We start from the raw sequence: 11,029 nt of genomic DNA, 5'->3' as shown, positions 1-11,029 counted from the left end.
TAACGGCATATTATTGCTCAATTCAGCCAAAGCAAGTCACGATTTAATTTAATTTATTGGATGTAGAACCATTATATTTACGCACAAAAAACTTTTATGTGTTTCTTAGCGGTTTATGTCACATGTAAGTACAAGTTTATGCCAACGATAACGTGTATATAGATGTACAATTATACAGAGCATAGTTTTGTTATATGTTGAAAGAAAAACGATTTATTTGTTGTTTTATATATAGCTTTGTTTTATATTATTACGGTATGTTTTTTAGGAAGCTGGATCTGCACCCACGTAGTCCTGGAAAGCGTGGCTGTGGCCAACCAACGTACAGATGGTCCTGATCCTAGGAGCAATGAGCTCGCTCTGAAGGTGGTGAAGCCTACGAAGTGCCCAGGAGTCTTAGTGGTTCTGGAACGCTACTTCTATGCCGTCGTCACGAATGTTGTCTACGCTGGCTTAGTTAGCCAGGACTTTACACACAACGGTAGGTTCGTTATGAGCGTCTAAGTGCGGAAACTGAGTCCTCCAACCATTACCAATACTAATAAGGATGCTGGATGGATACTTCTTTTCATTTCATTCTTTTAATTATAAACTAACACTGTAAAAATGTTTATATTCTAATATTATCCCGTAATACCAGTATTGTACTGTAACGTATTATAATACATTAGACTAGCCATACGTCTTGGAGCCTAAAGCCTAAAATGTAGGCTTTCGGATGTGGGTTTTTTTCTCGTTTAGAGATGAGTTTAATTCTCGTTCATTTCTAAAAGTGAAATTATGTCCATCACCATACTGAAGATTGTGTATTGAACGATGAGTGAAAGAAGTATCTTCAATACGTGACGGTTGTGCAATTTAACTAACATTATAAATACTAGAAATGAAATTAGATTGAACACCACGTTTTTAATACGAGTCATGTTTATCTCCGCACTACCAACATTTGAAAGCTTGAAAGTTTCCGTTATAATATTTAGTATTCCATCCAGGAAACACACTGTGGGAAAGCAACTTATCTATCGTACGATAAAAATCGTGATTTACATATCCTCGCGACTTGTCGCCAACTCGTTATATGCATTTTTTAAGACTAAGCCTATTTCGGTGACGTAATCGAAATCAATCACGTGTTGTGTAAAAGGCTATTTTTGCCTACAAATTCTGTAGATGTAAATTCATTTGAATGAATGAATCATGTTCAAATTCTTAAAAGAAATCTGGGATTATGTATGATCAAAAAAGCTTTATATAAGTTTATGTAGAAATAATCAAAATAATAAATACATATATATAGTCAGCGTAGGAACATAAAATAAAGGGAGCATATAGGTTTTTTATTTGTTAATATATATTACATTGCATAACGTACATTTCGAAGAACTGAGTTTAAATTTAGCGGAGCATCGTACGCGAATGTTAAATATACGAAAAGAGCAACTACTAGTAATAAAATCGGATAAATTCGTGTCAATTGAAGCGTAAAATTACCGTGGACACTCACAATACGCCATTGTTAAATATCTTTAGTCGCAAAATGTACCTTTGTGAACTAAAGGATAGTCAGGTGCTTTGTAAGACAGTGCAGTTTCAGTAACGTAACAGAAATTTTCCCTTTAAATCTATTATAATAAGGGCTAAATTTCCGTATCAATATATTGAATACCGTATGTTATAATTTTTTCTGAATTCACAGCATCTGTTAAGAATTCGCGAGATCTTAACATGGTCGCATCTGTTCTCGACATTTGGTACGTGCCGTCAAGAATAAACAAAAAAAATGGGATCGATGGAGTCCAAAAAATGCTTATGGCTTCTATTACCTATGAAACTAATCATAGGGACTCCAAAATATACTCCAAATATTAGCTGACGTGTTAAACTTACTTCTAAAACATGCGCCCTATTTGATTTAATTGCTTGATGATCACTTGTCTTATAAAACAACTAATAAGCGAGCTTAATTAATATATACTTAAACACATTTGACACATAAGTTGTAAATTGAAGAAAAAATTGAATATACTTGAATTTTTTTCATAATATTATATTGATTTATACAAAGCAAGCATAGCTATAGAATATCTTGTCTCTTCAATACTACAACTACTAACTTATCTTTTGGTCAAATATTATTTATTAAAAATGTAATAAAAAACAAAACATTTTCGAGCTTATAAAAATTTCAGAGTCAATCCATTCTAAAATGGATTGACTCCTGGAAGCGATAAAGAAATTATATTATGAAATTTAAATCCATAAAGCCAATATTTAAAAAAAAACAACAAATTCCGTGACTTACTTACAAATGTATACTAGCAACATTCTTTGGAATTAAAAATATTAAAAGAATGTGAAGGCAATATTAAGGTATGTGACTTTATCTCAACGGAGAAGTGGTTACTGGTTACAAAGTGGTGAATGATTTTATGTATTTTAAAACTAAAGTATGTTAAAATCAACAAAAAATCTTTTCAATGTTAATCTCCAACCATTTCACATAAATGTTATTAATCGTTTAATAAAAATTAAAGAGCCCTCCTCCTTGCAATGTGTTTTTACTTGTTTTAAAAATTATTATTTACTCATTAACTACATACACACTATTAGTTATTAAATTGTCCCCGACAAAGCCCTAGTAAATTGTCACTATTCCTATTTGTACCTAGTCTGTGGAGCAATTTTAATGTTATCCCTATCTATTAAGTGGTATATAATTTCAATCATTTTTCAACCAACTAAAGTTGCGTTGAATACGACCAGCGAAATGTTGATTAATGTATAAGATCCACTTTTATTTTTCTTCCGTATTTGAACATTATACGTCGTCTTACATATAATAAAATCTACAACACTTCTTTATTCACAAATATATTCATTAGTTTTCTGTAATACTAATTAACTCTTAAACTCGTATTTAAATGTCCAAAGTTGGACATCTCTTAGTCCTTTACCTGGCCATTGGCATATGTCTTGGAAGAAAAAAATCTCGTAATGATACAAAAGTTACTTCGAATCGCGTGAAAAACATCTGCTCTGCTTTTAATACATTCGAATAAAGACTTTATCTTCTTTGCTTAATACTTGAATTAGGCTGGCAAAATATAAAAGGCTGCATCTTAGAAGAACCAAGATTGAGAAAATTTCATTTGAAATTATTAACACCTTTGTTCATATAAATTATGCTTCCTCATAATCTGTTATATATAAAAGATAAATATATATTCTCAAAATTCTTTTGCAAGTTATTTATTTCACATTAATAATCTGATTTTCAAGATAAAGGCTTAATTTTAATTCAGTAGAGTAATGTTCAATCTATTTATACATATATATTTTATATTCTTTTAAGGAGTCTTATTTTCATACATAAATTAAAATATAAAATATCATGTAATTAGTTATTACTACATTAGGTAACGACTAATCTATAACGCAATATTTGCATACTCATCATTTAATTACACATCCCCTTGAACTTATCATTAAACATTCGAAAGTAAAAACTTAAAGGTGTGTCTATTTTTTTAGCCAAACATCTTCCAAGGTTATTTTTCGTGCATCTGCCATCTCACACAAACATCTGCATAATAATAGCAAAAACATGACCTACTAAAAAACTCACTTATTAAAATTTCTATGATCTAAAACATTTTCCTATTCCAAAGAAACAAAGTCTAAAGCGGTAATTTTTGAGTTTAAGATGGCGTCTAAATAAGAGGCATAGAGTCTAGAGTCGAAGCCACAGATTAAAAACTTTTGAACATGTAAAAAGGTGCCAATTTCCGTTCGGATGTGACATCCGCTTCTAAAAATCAGCAGAAAGTGATTAGTGCGCATGTGCTGCGCTTTTTTGATTTTAGAGTTTTTCTTGATGTTAATTTATCTTTTACAGCTGCTTTTTAGTGATTTTTTATTTGCATTTCTGAAATACATGTGATTTTACGGATATCCTTATTTTACGTAAAAGCAATAACAAAAATACCTATATCCATTGATCCATTATTTTAATTGCTGCTATGACAGAATTATTTAAAAACTTATAGTTTTAAAATTGTCCATCCATGTATTTGCTTTCCAAGCTTTTTAAACCTTATAACCTTTTTATACATATTGTGTTACTCCATCTTTGGCTATATTTGTTTATCCAGTGTTATTTGTTATATATAATTCAAAAAATAAGTTAGCTGTAGATAAATGTAATTAATAAATAAATGCATGCAAATAGCAAGATAATTTATCACGTAAACAAAACTTTGTCAACCTTAAATGTTTTGTATCAAAATCGTTCACCGCTGAAGCTGTCTATTTTTATATAATTTTCGCGGCTCTAACTTCAACTATAGGTACATTCACCTGTCTTACCTACTAATATTTGTACATTAAAGTTCACCTTCAGAGTTCACAGGGTACTTTTGTTCGCCTATTTCCTGCTTACCAATTCTTATAACAAATTCGATATTTCCCATCTCTAGATTTCGATTCCCACCGGTTTAACGGGACACACACCTTGCACTTTCGGATATCCGTAACATGTGATACCAATAAAGTCTTCCCAAGAAACACCTTTACTTGTCATATACACCTTGCTCAGGTCTCACGGTACTGCAGGTATCTGACCAGCGAAACCCTTTTTTAACAAAAAGCCTCAACCACTGCTCTGTAGGAACGAAAAAAAAATATGGGAACGAAATATTGGTTTAAAGATATTATTTTTTTCGGAAATACTAAATGTTTGTAAAATAAATACATATGTCTATGTATAAAAGGTGTTATAGAACTTATTTCAGAATTTGCTCCTGAATGTTCAGATCTATTATAATCTTACAGAATGGTTTTAAATATCTTAAAGGATATTTTATTGTTTAGTGGTGATAACAGACCAATAATAATATATACCCATTTGATATTGCGACGGTCCCAATGTTGGAAAAGCCCACTTCCGCGGCAATAGCCCTGACAAACAGGGTTAGGTACCCCGTGAATAAATGGACAAAGTGGAACTCTCCATAATGATGCTATGACGAGATTGCAAGAAGCGGCTCCGGAATGTTACCAACTGTCCCGTATTGTAGATACCTTGCCTTTCCCTGCCCTCGCAAGTATGAACCTGGATTCGACAAAGATCTACAGAATTTTTCAGAACAATTACGGGCCACTGTGTCTTCACCGACAGCCTCACGTCAGCCAGAATCAGTCACCCACGTAGTCCACTGTGGCTATCAAATAAAAAATATCAACGTACAGAAATCTTCGGAGCCGTGTGGTCGCTCTAAGAAGTCTGCGCCTACTTTGCAGGCTTCATAGAGGAGACCTCTGTGCTTCTGGAAGAAGCTAGGCTAGCTTGGTTAGCCAGGAATTTAACACAACAGACTAATGAGAGTCTAAGTGCAGAAACTGATGCCACCAATATTTAACTAAATGTTAAATGGTAAACCTTACATTTTTATTCCTATTTCCGCTTTGTTTATTATTAAATGTGCTGCATAACTTCATAGTTCTGGAGGAACCCCAAATTTTCCCAATATTGCTTGGTTCGTAGTGTGTTTTCACCCGTCATTATCTATTATTGCCCATCAGTATCTAATGTTGTAAGACTTTAACAATACCACTACGTTACACGCAAAAGTATAATGTTTCTCGAACTGTTTGAATATCAGATACTACCAGATGTCTAGTACAAACCCGTTAGGTACAATGTTATGAATCCAAGATCACGAAATCCCATCTTAGAGCCCACATGTCGATGCAAAGTAATCAACCAACTGTGAGCCTTTGGAGTAACGGAATAGCGGTTGAACAGCTTAGCGTTAGCGGTTCCTTTTAGTTATTTTTATAATATAGTTATCTTGTGATTGTAAAGTTTAGTATTTTAGTGATTTCATATTAAAACGAAAATGTATGAATAAAAGTAATATACTTTATAGATAGAATCAATTTGTTTTGCCATACATTATTTGATCATGTCTTTTTTATGTTATTTGAGGGACTATTGACACGATTTCATAAGAAATTACAACTATATCGAGTAGGTACATAGCAATATATTTTCCACTTATTAGTTATTTATTAACAGTAAATTTTTTCATATTCAACGGAAAATTACAAAAATTAACCTAACCTATACTAAACATATTTGGAGAAATCCTTTAATAAAGATTTTTTATTTATTTGAACAGCTGAGACGGTGTTCAGGGCGTATTATCGCTAGTTTCATAGCCCCGAAACCTTAGAACTATCAGCGGTACCGAATATCTACATTGCGATAACCTACTTATTTTTTTGTAATGAACAGGTATTTATCACCTGATGGTCAATGATCTTTGCACCTGCGAAAGCATATGGCGATAATCTTCAGCCCCAAATCAATTTCTAAATGTCGTAATTATGTAACTTCTCAACTGATTAATAATTATTCTTGGTGTGGTACCAGTTGTACGTATATCCCTATTTCGATTTTAATAATAAGTTTTCGTACTACGTAAATCAAAGTTTGCAAATTACACGCCATGGATGCTAAAAGAACTATGTACTTCGATTCGGTTTCCTGGACGGAAGAAGTCAGTTTTTTATTGGAATAACGGGGCTGATTTAGTGAATCAAAATTGGGTAGCATTATAATTAAGTTTGTCAATGCATGATGAGTCTCCTGTGACTTTTACAGAAAAAGATGTGACAACATTCATTTGTTTCATTTATTTACGTTAAAGTTTGTGGTTTTCACCTACATCCGTTGCGCAACACTCACTTTTTATTGTAAATACTAGTCAAGTACATATTCATTATAGGTGCTTAGTTTAGCTAGAAACTTTTATTAAAGACATTTTAATTTCAAAAATTTACTTATTTCTTTTTTTGGATTTCAAATAACACTAGAACAAGAATATATGAAACGTATGAGATATATAATAATAGTAATCTATTATTAAAATCATTATCATTTATTTCCTGTGTATATTGCGTTGATTAATGTTTATAATTTAAATATTAGTTTTATTTGCGTCATAATAAATACTAATTTCTGCCGTAACATTACAGGATTGGCCTGAATTTGTATTGTCTTTTCCTAAAACTAATTAAAGACTTTTTTATAGCAATCAATTAGTCAATCAAATTCTCGTCTGATTACCTACTTGCCATTAAACGATTGTATATCTTACACATCCTTTGAACACGTACAATAACGTACGTAACATAAATAAATTGGGACCAAACTGATTTAGCTCTGGAGAATACTTGTACATATTATTTACGAGCATGAATTTTATAAGGCACATTTCTATACAAACAGCATTAAGTAAAAGTTGTACAATTATAATGGTATGTAAGGTTTTCGATTAAATGTAAGTCGGGTTTTGACAACTCTGTCATTAAAAAAGTTATTAGTAAAGATATTACCTTTACCTAACTAACTAACTTTAACTTTATACTTACTTACTTTATATAGTATTAGACGACGATTATTATTTATATGTAATAAGGTATCTATTTAAGAAATAATTTCAGTGAAAGAAATTATACTGGGTACTATTAATGTATGTTACTACTTACACGTTCTCAACAGTGCTACAGTTTGATGACCATATTTTGATGCAATTTTACCTCTCATACAGATTATAATCTATGGAATATATCTACCTAAATACAAATTTTACTGATATAAACGCGTTAATTACGGGACATTTTCTTAAAAATACTTCATTTCAAAGCATTCCGACTTGTGTTAACTATGATATGTCAGTGTCAATTTGTTAATTATTTCAAGTTATCTTAAATAGTAATTAAAGGAATTAAGAGGGAGAGGATGGATAGAATTTAGGGTCCCAATCTACACCTTTCAATCGGCAGGTGATCATCTTTTTTGTTTTTTTAATTAAATGCGCTTGATGTGTCGCGATGCGATCGGGTGACAATAAACATTGTTCGACAAATTATAGTGCGTCTATCGGCAAGAGATACGTTCACTGAGGGTCGCCACGTCAGAACAGTAATAAGTAAGATATTAAATATTTTCTATGAACTATGGATATAGTATTTTGTCGCTTGGAGTGAAAATACGACGTAATTAAACGTATAATTGTGATTAGGCAACAACAGTAAAGTGTTTGACTAATGACATTCAAAGGAAAGCTAGCCTTTCCTTTTTATTAACATTTTCGTAGCCTCAATATTTTTCATCAGTGGTTTTTAATTAGTTCGGAAGACCGTAACATACTAAACCTTCGAGTCTTGGAAAGTTTCAGTAAAATTGAGAACTACATCCACTAGCTTCTAAATAATTTACGAATCTCATTGACGCACGATAATCAGTTACGCGTATATTAAATCGTTTGACCGATGACATAAAAGTGACTCTCGGTAGCATATAACAACCCGTCTGCTTAGCCATATGCAAAATAGCACGTGGCAAAGGTTTTTGTCTCAATGCAGCATCTGCTAAACACATTTCACGTCAGTTGTTTAATGAATTCCAAATATCGATACCTAATGTTTGCCAGTTTTCATATACCTATCGTAGCTGTAAATGTATAGGCCAGATAAAGATTTATTAATAAGAAATAATAATTCATAAAGCATTTACTTGATTACGGCAGAGTTTATGTAAATAAATTAAGACCGAGAAAAAGTATTCATTTTATTAGTCAAATGACAATAAAATGCAAATATAGAATATATATGCTATGCTGGTATGACCTTTATGTAATATATTTACACCACGGCCTTATTAACTAACATATAAACGACCCGTGTATCCCTTTTACATTTTGTTTACTCAATTGACTTTTTTATAAACGTTAATTATTTTATTCTTTAATTAGTTATTTTACCTTGAATAATTTAATTATAAATGGAAATCGGAAAAATAAATAATTTGCGTTTAATGATGACGTATAAAGAAATATTTAGATTTTATCGTAATTAACATAGTGCCCTAATAACGATGTTATTAGCCGACATAATAAATTACTTAATTCCCTCGCAATATATTTATGACAATATTATGTATGAATACAAAAATAGTGATAAGTTTATTAGAATAGAACATTCGCACAATGTTAATACTCGAAACAAACGCAGGCTGCAATTTCTCCGTAACACAGTCTAGCTGTCTAAAGTTAGTAATCCTTTTTTGGGAAAAGGGATACTCTTCATTAATAAAATCCCCGAGCCCCTTTTATCTTTGCCTTTTAATAAATTTAAGAAATGTATTAAAGAGTAGCTGTGTAAAAAGGCTTACGACAAAGTTAACGTTCATCTAGTTGATAAAAGGTCCTGGGACTAGTGATGGACAAGCTGCTTCTAATTAATTTGCGATATTTGTTTTAAAATAAGTGTTGTTTGATGATTTGCTATTTTAAAAGAGTACCGAGAGTTTTTTACGCCAGCTTTTTCTCTCGGCCTACATCCTCTGTCTTCTTTGCCGTTGAGTCGGGATGTCTACTTATTCAAATTTAATGACGTGGATAAATGATACTTGTATCGTATGTTCCATAATAGACATATACATTTTTTTTCTCCACATAATAGATCTATTGGAGAACACCGTTTTAATACCTATGGCATAATTTTAAAGATCAATTGATATCAAAATTGACATTGATATCAAAGTCACAACACCGTATAAATTCCTAAAAGGCTGGACGACACTCACGAGTCTTCTCTGCCTTTTATTTTTTAAAAGATATACCCTTATGAATTATGAGGTTTGTTTGTAAAATATTCGACGTCAATAATTTATGTTATATTAATCTCTTCTTTAATCACAATTTTCATTACTGAAGGTGTTGGTGTTGCATATCATCCTTCATTCCTATGTCTTCAACAAGCCTTATCACCTGTTTAATACTGATACCTTAAGTTGATCGGTCTAGCGAGTATTCGGCCTCGGGGTCTCGTACCTTACAAGCAGGGCGTCCTATATGACTCTCTCTCTGAAATACGCTCAGGATCCATTGATATCATGCCGAAGAAATTAACTTAAAGTTATATTAATATCATTCCATAATTCAATGGATAACATCAAACAAAACGTATATGCACTAAGATGTCGACGCTTAGATAAATACAATAAATTGCTTATCTTAATTACATTTAACCATTAAAGTATAAAGATGATCCGACTCTAATTTCATTTGAACTAGTGAACTTTTTTTAAGCTTCCATTCGATGGTTATCTCAAATGTAAGGAGTGGAGTTTAATTACATTACGGAGCTCCGTTTGGATAGATTAAAATAGTCAGTATAGAGAATTTTAAAGATTTATCATATTAATAGTCTTTGAGCCTGGTTTGGTTAACGTAACTACAAATAATATTTGTTTATCTCAATGTAAAATATATGTTTATAATGTGAGTGTTAACATTATTATTGTCTTATGTAAACGCGCAATTTTATTACGTAATTTAAAAAAAAATGAGTATAATAACTTGCAATAGAAATGTATGGAAATTGTATTCGTTTTTACAACAAACTTCCAAGCGAAATTAGAGTAATATCACTGAATAAAATCAAAATCTAGTCAAACGTAAATTAATTAACATTTTTTGGTTCATGGGATTGTGGAACCAGTTCAAATATTTCTAACTGTTCTGTCTTACAAACTATTTGTATGAATTAAAACTTGGGGATTAAAAAGAGTGGCAGAAGTTTTTTATCAGTTCTTCTCGCCCGCTCTGCGACTTGTAGTAAATGTAAAATTAGAATCAATTTAGCATCTTTTCTGTTGACGTTCATAAGTGTACTTGGTTACCTATATAAGATAGTCTTTTTGAGATTCTGCCTTTGACCTGAAATCAGTAATTATATCTAAGTTTTTTTATATATATATTATGATATTCCAATTTAGGATTAGGATTTAGTTAACGACTGAGTAGTCAATGTTTTTAAATTGTTAAATTGAATGTCTAACTTCTGTTTACAAAGGCATAGCGTGCATCAGCTGTAACCCGCCGGCATTATATTTTCAAATTGTTAAAAAGAATGGACACCCTGAGATTTATTATACCCAACATCTGGTTATTACCTGAGG

The sequence above is a fragment of the Pieris brassicae genome, chromosome 1 (assembly GCF_905147105.1).
Source record: "Pieris brassicae chromosome 1, ilPieBrab1.1, whole genome shotgun sequence".
NCBI classification, from domain to species: Eukaryota; Metazoa; Arthropoda; class Insecta; order Lepidoptera; family Pieridae; genus Pieris; species Pieris brassicae.
This window is presented reverse-complemented; position numbering follows the sequence as displayed.